The following is a 17,355-nucleotide window of genomic DNA, read 5'->3' on the forward strand; positions in this document are numbered from 1 at the left end:
GAGCAATAAGCATTATTAATATAAATATTTTGAATGAAATGAGAGAAGTAAACTAAAAATATAGGGTTAAGTATACATATGTTTGGCTATCTTCGGATATCCATTCGGGTTAGAATATTACCCATTTAGATTCAAATATTACCCGAACTGGTGAAATAAGTAATTTGTTTTGTTGTTCTAGAATTAGATGATTTTTAGACCGAGCAAGTGAATATATACTAGACAGACATTTATATTTCGAGTCTGCACTTATATATTCTATAACAGCTTGATATATTAGATTTGAACACTAATATGTTAATATAGTTTGTCGGTGATTTTTTTTCAAAATTTTGATTCTTAAATATGTATCTGGAGTGAAAATAATTTTTATAAATGTCCGTTTTTTTTAAAGTGACACTTACTTAATTCACTGAATTCATAGAAGAAGTTAAAAAAAGGAACTTAACTCATATCAATAAAACAAAGACGAGAATGAAATCACAATTTTATAGAGGTAGAAAATGAATTCACTTATGCAGAGTCAATAGTAAACAAATCGAGAGCAGAAAACCTAATCCCCTTTCGTCGTTATACAATCGATGTTGCATATTTGGTTTTGGTGATCTGTGTCAGCCGCAAAACTTAATTTTTTTTGTGCATATGAAGTTTTAAAAATAATTAAAATGAGATGTAAAACGTTAACTCTTCAGCAACGATAATATATTTAAGAGACCAACATTTGTATTCGTCATTTTATAATCGATAAAGATTGTAGTGTTGCAAAATGTTAAAACCATTTAATAAACAAACATTTTTATAAAAACTCACCCCGCGCATGCGCGCGGGTTATCATCTAGTAATAGTTATTGTTGAAAAATGAGTTCGGGATTTGATATATGGTGTTTTTGATACCATTATATGTGTGCTTTGAGTTAATTCTCAGTCCTAATTCGCACTTATTTGATATCATTTCAGGTCTGGAGCAGGTGAAAGAGTGAAGAAGAGAGTGCCGTGAAGTAAGATGCTATTTTGGAGTATCCAACGCAGAACAGCCAGTCAAACCAATCCGAAGGTTGTTCCCAAAGAGAATAAGCGACTGACTGTTCCCAATTATTAAGGAAACCTCCATGATTTCGGGAGTTGGCCCTAGATTTTCTGTCCTCTCTCTCTTCCACTGGCGCCTCCATATAAAAAGCCTATGCTATCATTTTCTATTTTTCTTACACTAGTTTTACAAGAGACCTAGAACTCTATTTTGGCGATTTTAGCAACTTGTAAGGGAGAAGGCTTCATCTCTCATCACGAGAAGACCATCCTGAACCCTTTATCTTTCTACTCTATTTTCTATGCAGTATTATTCAGAGATCATGTTTGTGTTACCTTGCATAATGATCGAATAGTTGGCTGGCTTGCTTAGGGTTTTAGGGTGTCATTCGCGTGAGCTAAACATAAATAAGCGATCGCATTTATTCTCCATTCGTATTGTTCTTACTGCTTGCATTAAACTGATCACTTAATGTTAGATCTTAAGATTAATCACCTAGCTAACCGCGTAGGAGATAGCTTGATATATATTGAATGAGCTTCATATCCCTAATCAGCGAGAGTAGATATTAGAGTATTAAGTGAACAGATCGGAACCGATCTCTAGGGCTTGCTATCGTGTCTTGTTCCAAGCGAGAGCTTAGGAAACAGGGTCGATCTGCAAAGGGAGCAATACCACGACAGTGGGTTGTCCCAGCTGAGTGATCCGAGTTCTAGACCGCATTTCATCACGCTTGAATAACTGTTTGGCTCAACATTGACACCCGATGAGATACCCTAGGCAGGCTTTTAATTGAATTGAATTTGAATCTCTAGTTTACTTGTTACTTGCGTCACTATTGCAAATCAAAATCCCACTTGTTTCTTAGTTTAATATCAAACTCATAAGAATAAAGTGTAAACTGGTCCTATGGATTGAATCTCAAATATTATAATTACAACTGTTAAACTTGACAGTAGCAAGGATTCATTTTTAGTGTATCAGGATTGTATATAAGAAATGATTAGGCTACAAAGTACGTCAAAAATTCTCGTGTATATAAAAAGTAAAATAAATGGGAATAACAAATGTGAGACGAGGTCGATATTCAAATCAAGCTCGCTCTTACATGGTAGTTTTGAGATTGCTTAAGAAATTCTCTGCTCGTTCACGAGAAAAGTCGGTATTTTCCTCAGTTGGAAATAGTCTTCTTTTATAATCAAAATACATCCCCGCATAAGACAAAACACAGCTCGTCGTACTTTGTGGTGAAATCATATATTCGCTCGTTGTTAGAATGTGGTCATATATTCGATGCGACTGATATATGATGTTTTTGACATCATTGTATATATGTTTTCAAAGATTTTTCGGTCCTCTATCGAGTCTGCCTAGTCTTTTTTGAGTCCTCTCAGGTCTGGAATAGGTTACAGAGTCAGACAAGTGTGCATGAAGAAAAGATGCCATATATGAAATATTTCATGCGGAACAGCTAGGCGAAGCAGTTTGACGACTGTTCCTGTCAAGGAACAGCAGAGCGATTGTTCCCGACATTTAAGGAAACTTTCAAGTTATTTCGGGAGTTTCCCTAGCCGCCCTATTTCTCCTCCAACCCGATGGCGCCTCCATATAAAAAGCCTATCTATCTTTATTTTATGACTTACGCTAGTTTTGCAAGAAAACCTAGACTTGTTTTTGGCGATTTTCATCTTGTAAGGAGACGGCTCCATCTCTCATCTAGAGAAGATCATCATGAACCCTCTTATTTCTATTTCAATTTATATGCATTATTATTCAGAAATCATGTATTTGGTATCTTGTGTGATGGCTGAGTAGTCGGCTAGCTTGTATAGGGTTCTAGGGTGTTGATCGCATGAGCTAAACATAGATAAGCAATTCATTATGTTGTCTTCATTCATATCAACTCTTATTGCTTACATTAATCTGATCATTTAATGTTTGAACCTAGGCCTAATCAGCTCGCTAACCGCGTAGAAGATGACTTGACATTGTATGAATGAGCTTAGCAACCCTAATCAGCGAAAGTAGATATTAGGGTGTTTAGTGAACCTATCGGACTTGATCTCTAATGCTCGTCATCACATCTTTTTCCAGGCGAGAGCTTAGGTATCAAGATCCATAAGGGGCGGTTCCACGACAGTGGGCGGTTCCACGACAGTGGGCTGTTCCACCTGAGTGATCCGAGTTCTAGATCGTGCTTGAATAATTGTTTGGCTCAGTATTGACACCCGATGAAGTACCCTAGGCTGGTTTCTTGTTAAATTTGCATTCTTCAATTAATCTTATTACTTGTAACTCACAAAACCATAAATTCAAACCCCAATCTTGTTTTAGCTTATCGTTGAACCAATAAGATAAAGTGTAAACTGGTCATCTGGAATTAAATCTAAACATATTACCAACAACATTGTTAACTTGACAATAGGAAGGTTCATTTTTAGTCTATCAGCGACGCAGACTCAGCTGGCGTCGTCCCTAGGCATTTAATGTGAATCAATGTATCATTCGTAGTATGTCGCATGTATGGGCTCAATTTCGTCATGTCACTTTCGACATCCTTAACTTTTTTAGAGCATCTCCAATGTAAAACTCCATTTGTTTCCTCCAAAATGGAGAAAAATGGAGTATAAAGTAAAAATGTTTCTTTCCTACTCTATTTCTCACTCGATAATGAAATAATGAAATTACTCCATTTATGAAGTAAATCCCCTTATGGAGTGAGAAATATAGTAGAGTTTGAGTACTTTTTACTCCACACTTCATTTTATTCCAATTTGGAGTAAAAATGAAGTGAGGTTGGAAATGCCCTTAACGAGCGTGACCAATCTTATTTCTTGAGCTTCAACTTGAATGGGCTTTTTTCTGGAACCGGATCGGCCATTGATAGGGGTACAAAGCCCACCACCAACAATGAGTCCTCCCCAGTTCATTTGAGAGTCTTGAATCTGGCGAATTTTCGTAGGTGCTTGGTATGGTTTTATGAAAAGCGTATTCGAGTTAATCTTCTATGCCTTGGTGGCTTGTGGAAGACGGAGTGTCCCTTTGTATCAGATATAGGCGACTCATCGCATCCCTTGGAGTATTATAAATATTGTAGCTCCTTGCTTGGGATCAATAACTTCTATGTTCAAGCTCGCTTAACTTTCTATCCACCTGCTTCCTCTGTTGCGATATGTTGACCCCTATTATAATTGAGTCCCAAACATCTTCTCGTTCATGTGATGATTCGCCAGGTCCTTTTAGCCTAGTGTGTCAGGTACTTATGTGTCGTCTCCTTCTCTTTCTGCACCTGTTGAAGATGCTAATGACGTCATCACGCCTCTTTCTGTCGGTGCTTCATGTACGTCAATGCGGCAGGGTTCTTGTCTTCTTCCAGGTCTCTGAATGTTCATGTTGCTTGAGATCCTTCTCGAGGCGGGTCATCGCGCTTGTCGGGTCGTAGTGGTCGGGTAGGAGGTCGCGGTGTTTGCTCGAATCGGAGTCCTAGCTCCCAGTTCCTTGTGCGGCGAACAAGGTTGGTCCTTTATCGTTTTATGAGGCATCTCGTTAAGCTCTCTATGCGCTTCCTGATAGAACCATGGATTTGACCCACTTTTGTCCCTGGTTTATAAGAGTTTTAACTACTATTTATTATATTATAGAGTCTATTTAGTATATTTATAGGATCATGAGTGATTTGGAAGAAAGTGATGATTTTGGAGCATTTTGTAGATATTTGGAGTAAGCACCCGAGATGATCATCGAGCACGACCATCGGTCGACATTGAAGAAGAATAATCGATCAATGTTCATATCTTGACATCGATCGACAGCGAAGCGCGCAAAAAGCCTGTTTGGTCTCAGCCAACTTAGATCCCAAGTCTTCACCAATTTACAAGATTACCCCTGACGAGTTTTAACCTAATTATATAAGCATTGCCAACATGTTAGAGGCAGAGTGTGCTTTCTTGTTTTACTATTTTCACAGCTAAAGGTTTTCTAGGATCTTTAGTAGATTGGAGAGAAGATCCAAAGAGATTTGTGATTGGAACTCCATTGATATCTATCTATTTATCTATGCAGTTTTTATACCTTATTGCTTTTATGAATTGCTTAGCCATGTCTGAGTAGTTCTCTTTGTTAGATTTAGGGTTTAAATAGGTTATGAGGGATTATCCCCAACTATAGATTGCTAAGTTGTGATATTCATCTTTATGATTGTCATTAATGCATGCTTCTAGATTAGCTACCTAGAACTTGCCCTAAGAGTTGTACACATAAGCGATAGCTTGCATCTCACCCTGGATCCATCCTAACTGAGCTAAGATTGCTAGAGTAAGGCGAGAGCTAGAACTTGCCCTAAGAGTTGTACACATAAACGATAGCTTGCATCTCACCCTGGATCCATCCTAACTGAGCTAATTGCTAGAGTAAGGCGAGAGCTGATCTAGGAAGCTTAGTGAGCACATTCAACCCACGCATTAACGCTTGACCAAAAGCGTCGACTGATATTCCAATAGAATAATCGGTCGACGTTTCAACAAGTGTATCGATCGATATTCCTATAAAATCATCGATCGACACTGGTCTATAGACAAACCTAGAAAGCGAGAACCTAATGGTTTGTTATTAAGTGTTGAGCTCTATAATATCATGCATACAACTTATTAGGCATTTGTAGGATTATAATCTTGATTACCTGAATAAAAACCCTAAGCCTAGCTACTTTCATCTAAGTACCAAAACCCTAATCAATCAATCGAGAAATTAACTTGCTCACAAACATGTCTTTTACATTTAATCATAATCAACCAAGCTTAATCAACTTAATTAGATTTATTAGGTTCCTTAGCTCCCTGAGAATTTGATCCCTATGTACTACAACTGAACCTCTTATTTGAGAGAGTAATTCACTCCTTAGGGTAATTTGAGTGATATCAAATTTGGCGCCGTTGCCAGAGAGCTTTGAACGCTTGATAGATTTAATTCAATTTAGTATAAATTTCTTCTTAAAACCACTTTCTAACACAAAAGTTTTTTCTTGTCTTTTCAGGTGCATGCCCAGCAGGACCAGAAGCAACAAGGAAACTCAACTGCTATTCTCATCAGACCCTGCAAGTTTGGAACATTCAATCCGCAAAGGAATACGCTCCTCATCGATCGACCACAACAACAGTTCGTCGCTTGATTCTCGTCAACCACCATCGACGCATACACCAGTTTCGTCGGCCGACACTAGCTCACCACTGTCAACCGAAGACACACTTCTATCAACCGACATCTTTCATCCGACATCGATCGATACTCTAGTCCGAACATCGATCGATACTGCACCGCAAGACACGGTTGCGACCTTGATACTTGTACGTGGTGATAAGGGAGACCTGTATGACCAGGAGGGTCATCTGCGTAATGCAGCAGGTTAGAGGATAGATGCTCAGGGGGCTGCAATCCCTGAGACTGATGCTACAGGAGCTGCTCTACCTGTAGATGAGGCCGCTCGACCCAGAACGTTGGCTGATTACAACTGTACAGATCAGTTCTACACCAACAGATCAGCTATTCGTCCTCCAACTATCCAGAGAAGGGATTTCGAGTTGAAGCCACAGTAGTACACACTCGTGGGAAGGATACCCTACTATGGGTTATCTCACGAGCATCCTATGGACCATCTGGAGAGGTTCGAGGATCTCATATTTGCTATTAAAGTCGAGGGAGTCTCTGAGGACGACCTACTCTGCAAGCTTTTCAAGTACTCACTTGCTGGAGAGGCTTCGCACTGGCTTAAGCAGTTACCACCATGATCCCTCACATCCCGGAGCGACATCAAGAATGCATTTCTATGCAACTTCTTTGATGAGGCGCGTGCTGAAGACTTGAGGAACAAGATTGGTACATTCGCGCAGGAGCCCACAGAATCCTTCAGAAGCTCCTAGATTAGATTTAAATCATACTAGAGGGATTGTCCACACCATGGATTCAATGAGGTGCAGCTACTCAGCACCTTCTTCAGAGGCATCGCAGTGCAGTATCAGATGGCTCTTGATGCTTCCAGCGATGGGAACTTCAACACCAGGAATCCAGAGGAGGCTGGGAGAGTTATTGAGAACTTAGCCTCAAAAAACAACACCAAGAACACTGATTTTGAGAGAAAGAGATCTGCTGCCATCCTTGGGAATGAGTAGATGGATGAGGTCAGAGCAAACCTGGACGGTGTTCACAAGCTTCCCAGGAAGCAGGCTTTCTTAGTAGAGGATGCAGAGGCTGTAGACACAGAGGGTTCATATCACTCAAATTACCCTAAGGAGTGATTAATACTCTCTCAAATAAGAGGTCGAGTTGTAGTACTTAGGGATCGAATTCACAGGGAGCTAGGGAACCAATTAGATCTAATAGCTATATGATTATGCTAAGCTAATAGTTTATAAAGTAATAAATGCAAAGAAGTAATAAAGCAGTAAACAAGTTGAACAAGATGATTGTTTAGCTTGGCAAGGAGTTTGCTTGAAGGAAGGATGGTTACTAGATCTAGGGTTTCTATTCAGATGTTGGAGATTGTAATCCTATAGATGCCTAACAGTTGCATGCATGATATATTAGAGCTCAACCCCTTAATCGCAGTGATCAGCGATGACAATGTTTCACTGGTTAACTAACTAGATCTTGGATCTCAACTATCGTTTATTGATCACAAGAAAGTGTCGATCGATGGTCCTATAGGGATATCGATCGATACACCTTTCACAAATATCGATCGATTGTCAGAAGACAATATCGATCAATGCTTCTAGTTAAGCCCTAGGCGTAAGTTGAAATGCTCACTAGCTTTCTCGTTCAGCGGTAGCCTTTTTCCAGTAGTCTAGTATGACAGATTAGATTCAGGACTGGATGATCAAGGATGCTTGACTCATGCAGATTCCTAGGTTCAATATTCTAGTTAGCAAATCTAGAACAAGCATTAAGAACAATCAATAAATGAATGCCACAACTTAGCAATCTATAGTTGGGGCTAATCCCTCTAACCTATTTGAACCCTAAACCTAACAGGTGGATTTATTCAGACATGAATTTTGTCACATAAATCATAGAAAGAATAGATGAAAATCATAAATAATATAAAACCAAAATAATGGAGTTCCAGGAGGACTCTCAAGGAGTTCCTCCTTTCTCTCCTAACTAAGAACAAGAATAAAAGAAAGCTTAGATAGCCTGTAGCCGTCAACAATGGCTTAGAAATAACATAAATAGGGTTTCTGGTCGTCCAAGGGTATTCTGGTAATTTGGGGTTGCTTCTGGGCTTCAGTCGGTCATTAAATATGATCGGCCTGAATTCTGGCATCCATATCGATCGATGTCAAGAGTTCTGCATCGATCGACATACGTTCCTCTTCTCGACAGCTTTCTCTCGCGAGGCAGACTGACCACTCCTCAGTAAAATGGGCATAAATTCTGCTACAGGATGCTGATTGACCTCAAACCGGTGGCATTGTAAAGCTAACTAAAAGCTATATCGTGTGTCAAAAGATGAGCTCAATCTAACTGTCGGAAGGTCTCCATCCATAGCTAGACATCTGACACGTCTGTGAAGTTCTGCACCTCAAAAGGCTCCAAAATCACCATATTTCTCTAGAACGTACCTGAACCTGCAAATACTCTAAATAGACTCTATATAGTAGTAAATAAATATTAAAACACTTATAGACCATGGTTAAAAGTGAGTAAAATCCATGGTCTATCAACTCCCCCAGACTTACCCTTTTGCTTGTCCTCAAGCAAAACAAACGGGCAGTCTCTCTGAAAGAGGTTTGAAAACAGCAGAGACTTACATGATTTAAAACTTAGAATCATCACCTCTATAATATTGCAATCCACATCTAAGAAATTATAATCACAAAAGCACATTATACCATATCCTAGCTTAGCAACCAAATTCACCTAGCCAACAACTTAGCAAATCTTGTGTGACATTCCCCTCTACCAACTTCATTTCTTAACATAAATGAAGTCAACAACTTAGAAAATCTTGTGTGATCTTCCTGAATGGATTCAATCCTAAATAAAGTTGGTAGAGGGGAATGTCACACAAGATTTGCTAAGTTGTTGGCTAGGTGAATTTGGTTGCTAAGCTAGGATATGGTATAATGTGCTTTTGTGATTATGATTTCTTAGATGTGGATTGCAATATTGTAGAGGTGATGATTCTAAGTTTTAAATCATGTGAGTCCCTGCTGTTTTCAAACCTCTTTCAGAGAGACTGCCCGTTTGTTTTGCTTGAGGACAAGCAAAAGGGTAAGTCTGGGGGAGTTGATAGAACATGGATTTTACCCACTTTTAACCATGGTCTATAAGTGTTTTAATATATATTTACTACTATATAGAGTCTATTTAGAGTATTTACAGGTTCAGGTATGTTCTGAAGAAATATGGTGATTTTGGAGCATTTTGAGTCGTTCGAATTTTTGTTGTTGTAATCCTTATGAAGCAAGCCTTAATGGTTTTAACCACCAAGTCATGTTCAGATTCCACCTAACTAACACCTATTATATATATCTTTTTCTTTTTCTTTTTCTTTCTTTTCTTTTTCGTTTTTTTTATTATTATTATTTTTATAAATAAATATCTTTACCTATAAATCTAGGGTCGAAATAGAGAGAGAAAATGTGATAAATCTACACAAAGTTTTACCTTCCAGACTTGTTTGAAGAATCTGATCTCATGTATAACAAGCCCCAAGACAAGCAGTTGTGTCAGGTTTAGTGTTGGAGGTCAGCTTTGGTTCTTTCAAACAATCTCAACAAGTGTGAATAGTTGACAGGTTGATCCACTTTAGTATCTTTAGTACTATCTGCAATCAATAAGTCTAGAATGGTGCTAAAGAGTGGCTAGATAACAAGTAAAAATCTAATAAGTTCATTATCCCCTTCTTGACTCAATAAAACTCTTTTGAAAACATTTTGATAAGACTCATGAACACACTAATATCAGTAAACATCCCCCTCAGACTTAAATAATACATTGTCCCCAGTGTATATCTAGTCGGAGCTATGGTAATAACATAAACATAAGTACATAATTTAACAAGTAAGAATGATAACCTGCTCAGTGTCGATCGACACAATGAAGTGACAATCGATCGTTGTTGATGAAGTGTTGTCGACTGATAGCGACATGGTCTCATCGGTCGATGGCTAGAGCAATCATTCGACACCATGAAGAGACAATCGATCGTTGGATCTGAAGTGATGTCGATCGATATCGAGTTGGTCCAATCGGTCGATATGTTGAGGAATCGTCTACTCGGATCTCTTTTTTTTTTTTTTTTTTTTAAATAACTAACTAGAAAACAATATTAGTAGAACCTCCCCCAGACTTAAACAACACTATCTCCAGTGTTATAAAATCTAAGATTGGTGGAAAAAATAAATCATAGGGACAATATGAAACAAGGAAAAACGGTATACCTGACTTTGATGTGAGTGCCAACCAACACAGTTAAGTGGCGATCAATACTCTTGAAGCTTTGTCGATCGACATAGTTAAGTGGCGATCGATCGAGGCTAGTGATGCTCTGTCGATCGATGATGCCCAGCCATCGTCGATCCTCGTGTGAACTCGTCTTCCTCGGATTTTTCCTTTTAACTAACATATTTAAAACACTAAAAGTTAGTAATAGATAACTAATAAAACCAATTCTAAATAGTTTTTTTTTTTCGATGAACAGTGACTGCTACAGTGCCCTTCTACAGTATCGCAGCTACAGTAACTCCCAATTTTCTGCTACAGTGTCGATCGATTTCCTTGCCACAGTGCCTCTGCTACAGTGCAGTTGCTACAGTACCGTTGTTACTGTTCATCCGCCTTTTTTTTTTTTTTTTTTTTTGACCTGCAATAATAAAAAGTTTAATCAGTAACAATCTAAACTAAACTGAAAGAAATTACCTAATAGTGGGTTGCTTCTCACTCAACGCTTTGTTATAGTCATTTAGCTTGACTTTGGAGATCTGTTTTAGTTCGGATGAGGATGAGAACTCGCTCCAAAACGAGTCTCAATTTCTAATCTCTGAAGGTTTATCATTCTTGTGTGAAAGCCTCCTCCATAGACTCTTCTCCTTTGTCTATCATCTCAGCAATAAGGAATGCTCGAAGCTTTGCAAATGGCTGTGAGAAGCATTTGCTGCGCACTATGGATTTCATGACACCACCTGAGAAGCGAGGAATCAATGATAACTGAGAATCACCCATGATCCTTTTTCTCTTCTTCCAATTCCTCCTCTTCTTTCCCCCAGACTTGTCTGATCGCGTGGTGCTATCTCCATTAAAAAGATTTTTACACACATCGAACTCCTTCTGCTCTGATATGCGTCCAGTGTCGATCGATGGAGAAGTGATAGCGCCGATCGATGTTGATGCGGTAGTATCAATCGATGGTGAAGTGGTAGAATGCCGGTTTGTTGGTGTCGATCGATACTGGTTCTGGTGGGCCCTTATCGACTTCATCTTAAAATCGCAACCCTCTCTGAGAAGTTTCTACGTGCTGATGATCATCCAATATCTCACTCTAGGAATCTAGATGCACACTTCTATCTGGTGGAATAGGAAATTCAACTTCAACCACATCGCATGGAACCACAATCTTCACAGGATCATGTATCCTCTTCACTCTTTTGTGAAGCTCAACAGCTTCTTCTTTCCAGATAGGTGGTCTCTGATGTTTAGGGACAGCAAGGTGTGAGGCCTTAGACATGTACATCCTCTCTTCAATCGGCTCCATCTCAATTATGCAACCTGGCGGAACGTCTAGCAATGGGCATCGATCGATATTAGGTGGGTGGTGTCGATCGATAAGTGGTTGGCGGTGTCGATCGATGATGTGGGGTGGTTGTCGATCGATCTCATCAGTTTGGTGTTGATCGATGCTAGCCTTTGAAATTTCCAGATATCCTCTCGAAGTATGTTGATCGTCATCAAGCTTCTTCTCCGAATTCTGATCTATATCTTTAAGCCATTCCTCCAGCTCTGAGGAGTCTTCCATAGTGACTTCTCTGTCTACATCGTCGATCGATGATGAGGTTGGAACGTCGATCGACGTTAAAGTCGTGATGTAGGTCGATGTTGAGGTCGTACCGTTTGGCGACGTTGAAGTCGTGTTGTCGATAGACGTGGAGGTCGCGTTTTCAGTACCATCTTCCTCTACTCTACTCAGCTCTCCAAACACATGTTGTTCATCCCTTTTTGCCATAATGTAGTCGAGCAGCTGTATTGGAATCTTATACTCCCCATACGATGCCAAGAACCTGTCCCATTTATTATTCTTCTCCTTTTCTCAAGTTGCTTCAGCATCATCAAGAAATTTGTAAAGGAAGACTCTTTCAATGTTATCCCAACTGGTTAGAGATCCTGGTTGCAGTTGACTGAACCATTTGAATGCATCCCCAGAGATAGAATACAGGAAGAATTTGCAGAGCATATGGTATTCAGACACTTCATTCTGCTCACTCCTTGACACGAGATCCTCCAGCTCTTCGATGTGTTTTCTGGGATCTTGGTGAGGAAGACCCTAGAAGGGATCTTGACCTACCCCATCATACCACTCTCGGCTCAGGTCAAAGTCATTCATCTCAGCAACATCAATCACATCAAGGATCACATCACCCTGAGCATTAATCAACTGTCATGCGCTGTTGCGAGTGCGACATTTTTCGTCTCTTAGCATCCCATTCTTGTCAAGTTTAAGTATTAACACTTCGATCTTCTCTATCTCCCCGCAAGTTGTGTCGATTTTCACCGAATGAACAGTGTCAGGATGAACAGTGTCGATCGACGCGGGATGAACAGTGTCGATTGACGCGGGATGAATAGTTTCGACCGACATGGGATGAATAGTGTCGACCGACGGGAGATGAACAGTGTCGTGATGAATAGTATCGCGATGAACAGTAGTGTGATAAACAGTACATGGATGAATAGTAGTATGATGAACAGTACCTAGATGAATAATACCTCGATGAATAGTGTTGTTTGGCGGTTTGTTGGCACTGTCGATCACTGCTGCTTGTAGTTTGTCGATCGATTGATGATGTACGTTGTCGATCGATTTCTGGTGTACGTTGTCGATCGATGCTGCTTGGAGGGTGTCGATCGATTCTTCCCTCGTAGACTTACAGATCGTGCATAAATCAGCAGGCTCATTCCTTGAAGGACCTAGAAATCCCCTCTTCATTGTTTCCTGGTACTGGTATGTATGTACCTAAAATAGAAGAAAAAAAAATTATGAGTTTTTCGAACAATAGTAAAACCTAGACTAAATCTAACTAAGCAAGATCTACTGGCGATCAAAGCTCTCCGGCAACAGAGCCAAATTTGATATCACTCAAATTACCCTAAGGAGTGATTTATACTCTCTCAAATAAGAGGTCGAGTTGTAGTGATTGAACAAGACGATTGTTCAGTTTGGCAAGGAGTTTGTTTGATGGAAGGATGGTTGGCTAGATCTAGGGTTTCTATTCAGGTGTTGGAGATTATAATCCTATAGATGCCTAACAATTGCATGCAAGATATATTAGAGCTCAACTCCTTAATCGCAGTGATCAGCGATGACAATATTTCACTGGTTAACTAACTAGATCTTGGGATCTCAACTGTCGTTTATTGATCACAAGAAAGTGTCGATCGATCGTCCTATAGGGATATCGATCGATACACCTTTCACAAATATCGATCGATTGTCAGAAGACAATATCGATCGATGCTTCTAGTTAAGCCTAGGCGTAAGTTGAAATGCTCACTAGCTTTCTAGTTCAGCGGTAGCTTTTTTCCAGTAGTCTAGTATGACAATTCAGGACTGGATGGTCAAGGATGCTTGACTCATGCAAATTCCTAGGTTCAATATTCTAGTTAGCTAATCTAGAACAAGCATTAAGAACAATCAATCAATGAATACCACAACTTAACAATCTATATTTGGGGCTAATCCCTCTAACCTATTTGAACCCTAAACCTAACAGGTGGATCTATTCAGACATGAAGTTTGTCACAGAAATCATAGAAAGAATAGATGAAAATCATAAATAATATAAAACCAAACAATGGAGTTCCAGGAAGACTCTCAAGGAGTTCCTCCTTTCTCTCCTAACTAAGAACAAAAATAAAAGAAAGCTTAGATAGCGTGTAGCTGTCAACAATGGCCTAGAAATAACATAAATAAAGTTTCTGGTCGTCCAAGGGTATTCTGGTAATTTGGGGTTGCTTCTGGGCTTCAGTAGGTCATAAAATATGCTCGTCCCGCATTCTGACATCCATATCGATCAACATTAAGAGTTCTGCATCGATTGACATACGTTCCTCTTCTCGATAGCTTTCTCTCGCGAGGCAGACTTACCACTCATCAGTAAAACGGGCCTAACTTCTGCTACAGGATGCTGATTGACCTGACACTGGTGGCATCGGAAAGATAACTCAAAGCTCTATCTTGTGTCAAAAGATGAGATCAATATAACGGTCAGAAGGTCTCCATACATAGATAGAAATCTGACATGTCTGTGCAGTTCTGCACCTCAAAAGGCTCCAAAATCACCATATTTCTTCAGAACGTACCTGAACCTGTAAATACTCTAAATAGACTCTATATAGTAGTAAATATATATTAAAACACTTATAGACCATGGTTAAAAGTGGGTAAAATCCATGGTCTATCAAGGGTAAAGGAGATGTAGAAGAAGATGTGAACTTCTTTGGAGGAACTAGATTTCAGAGGTTTGGAAACCAGAATGGAAACTTCTATGGAAAGATGAGAAATTTCAACCAGAGTTCGCAGCAACAGAAACCCTACAGCAACAACTACAACAACAACGGGAGTTATGGAAACTCATTCTACCAGAAGCCACCACCGCCTACTCTTAAGAGCAATATTGAAGCGATGTTTGATAAGGTTCTTGAGGGACAGCAGAGCATGACGGTGGACTTCAATGGGAAGATTGACTCTGTCTACACCAACCTGAACATAAAGTTTGAGACTTTGAGCACTCACGTGAAGAAGCTGGAGATGCAGGTTGTTTAGACAGGATAAGCTGTTAAGAGGCAAGAAGCCTTAACAAGAGGGGTAGGAGATGATGTGATGAAGCACCACGTGAATGCCATCATAGATGATGATTTTTGGCAAGTGGTGAAGCAGAAGAAGCTGGAAGAAGGAGATTTCGAAGTGGAAAGCTCGATGAGCTTCGGTAGATCGCATTGGTGTCGATCGACGCCAGACTTCGAACATCGATCAACGGACTTCAATAAAAATCGATTGATTGTCTCTCTAGAGCATCGATCGACGACACCTACGGAGTCGACCGCATCTTGCAATGCCGTGAGGATTATGACTCACGAGGAGTTTGCAGCAAGACACCCACATCCGTCCAGCCCTGTTTATGTCAACATCGATCGGCAAACTGGTCCTGCCATCGATCGACAGAGAGAGACCGCCATCGATCGACAACCTCCAGTGCCCATCGATCGACGCGCACCTCTCACATACCGAGTGCATATGCCAAAGATAGACGTCGCCCGTCTAAATGCACTCATGCCACGACCCAATCCTTCAGTTAACCCTCCAAAGACCACCAGCACACATTCAGATGATGCATCAGAGCGTATGGAAGTTGATAAGGCTCCTATGGGGAGAACCTTGAGGAAAGGGAAAGGAAAGGTTGCTAAGCATCTGAAAAGGGAAGCTAATGAGAAGGAGATGGAAAGTTTCCAAAAGAGAGTCTTCAGGATTCCATTAGAAAAACCATTCGAGGAGGACTATTTTATCCACAGATTATGGATGTTGTTCAAAGAGACAAGAGAAACTGAAGAGGACATTAGGAGAATGTTCTGTGAGGCCAGAGAAAAATTGAAGAATATGATTACACTGAAGAAGAAGAGTGATCCTGGGAAGTTTGCAGTACCATGCACGGTAAAGGGTTTTGAGTTCCCACATGCAATGTGCGACACATGAGCATCATTCCGCATCCTACCTAGGGTTATGGCAGACCATCTGGGTCTGAAGGTGGAGCCTTCCAAAGAGTCATTCACTTTTGTGGATTGTTCTCAGAGAAGCTTAGGAGGAATTGTAAGAGACCTAGAGGTGCATATTGGTAATGCCTTAGTTCCAGTTGATTTCCATGTCTTGGATATTAAGCTGAACTGTCAATGGTAGGAGCAGTGTGCAACATGCAAACCCATCAGCTGTGCCTGACACTCATAGACCCCCATGTTTACTTCAATCCTATTCAAGTTATGAAGCCACGGGCGTCCTCCAGAAGAATTGATAATCCAGGACTCATCGCAGCATGCCACTATGGAGCTGAGTATGAGACAGATTATTCGGCGTCGATCGAAACTCACAGCGCCACATCGATCGACAGTGCCAACAAGAAATCAATGGACATTCCCAAAGAAGAATCGGTCGACAGTAGTCCAGGAGATTGGGAGAACGACTACTACAATCCCACCTTGGCGGCACACACCAGAGACACCTTTCACACAGAGGAGTATGATGAAGATTATAAGGAGGAACGAGCTATAGAGTACAGAGCCATTCTTGATGAGGAAGATAGAATTCTCCACCATTCCTCTTGGAAAAGGAATGCGCCGTCGATCGACAGAACAATCTCAACATCGATCGACACTCATCCTTATCAAACAAGCCAACAACGAGCATCGACCGACATTGCTTACTACCTATCGATCGACACTAGAGTCGACCGTCCACGAGAAGGAGACTACTCGATTGGCAATTGGGCAGATGATCACCATCACGAAAGCTATGCAATAGAAACTGCAATTCATGAGCCAGGAGCAGACAATCTCTTCATGTAACAGCGCAACAGTCCAGCACATCAGCAAATGGTTACAAACGAGATCATTAACACAGCTGGTGGAGTAGATGATCGTCTCAAGAAGAAATCTCAACAGCATACTCGACCGTCGATCGACGTTGACGTCCTTTCATCGATCGACAGACGTCCAAAATTTGGAAAAAGAGCCTATGACCGTGATGGCACTAGGAGATTCCACTGGGAGGAGAGAGATGAATATGGAGTTTACAGAGATGATCTTCAGGGACATGCCAGAGATGTAGACGGACACATCATCGGAGTATCCAAGGATGATATCAGAAGTCTTCTGGAGAGAGTCTCAAGAGATGAGCACAACTACCTATGTCTTCCAGAACATACTAGGTTATTCACACAGACTAAGTTGGTACCAGAGATCTACACCAAGGATGAGATCAACGAGATGTTCTATGGAGTCTGTGGAGCCCAAGAAAAGAATGAAGGCAACTTCCAGATGAAGTTTGATGGTGTCTACTACCCACTGAA

This window comes from Brassica napus, chromosome C8, assembly GCF_020379485.1.
Source record: "Brassica napus cultivar Da-Ae chromosome C8, Da-Ae, whole genome shotgun sequence".
Lineage (NCBI taxonomy): Eukaryota > Viridiplantae > Streptophyta > Magnoliopsida > Brassicales > Brassicaceae > Brassica > Brassica napus.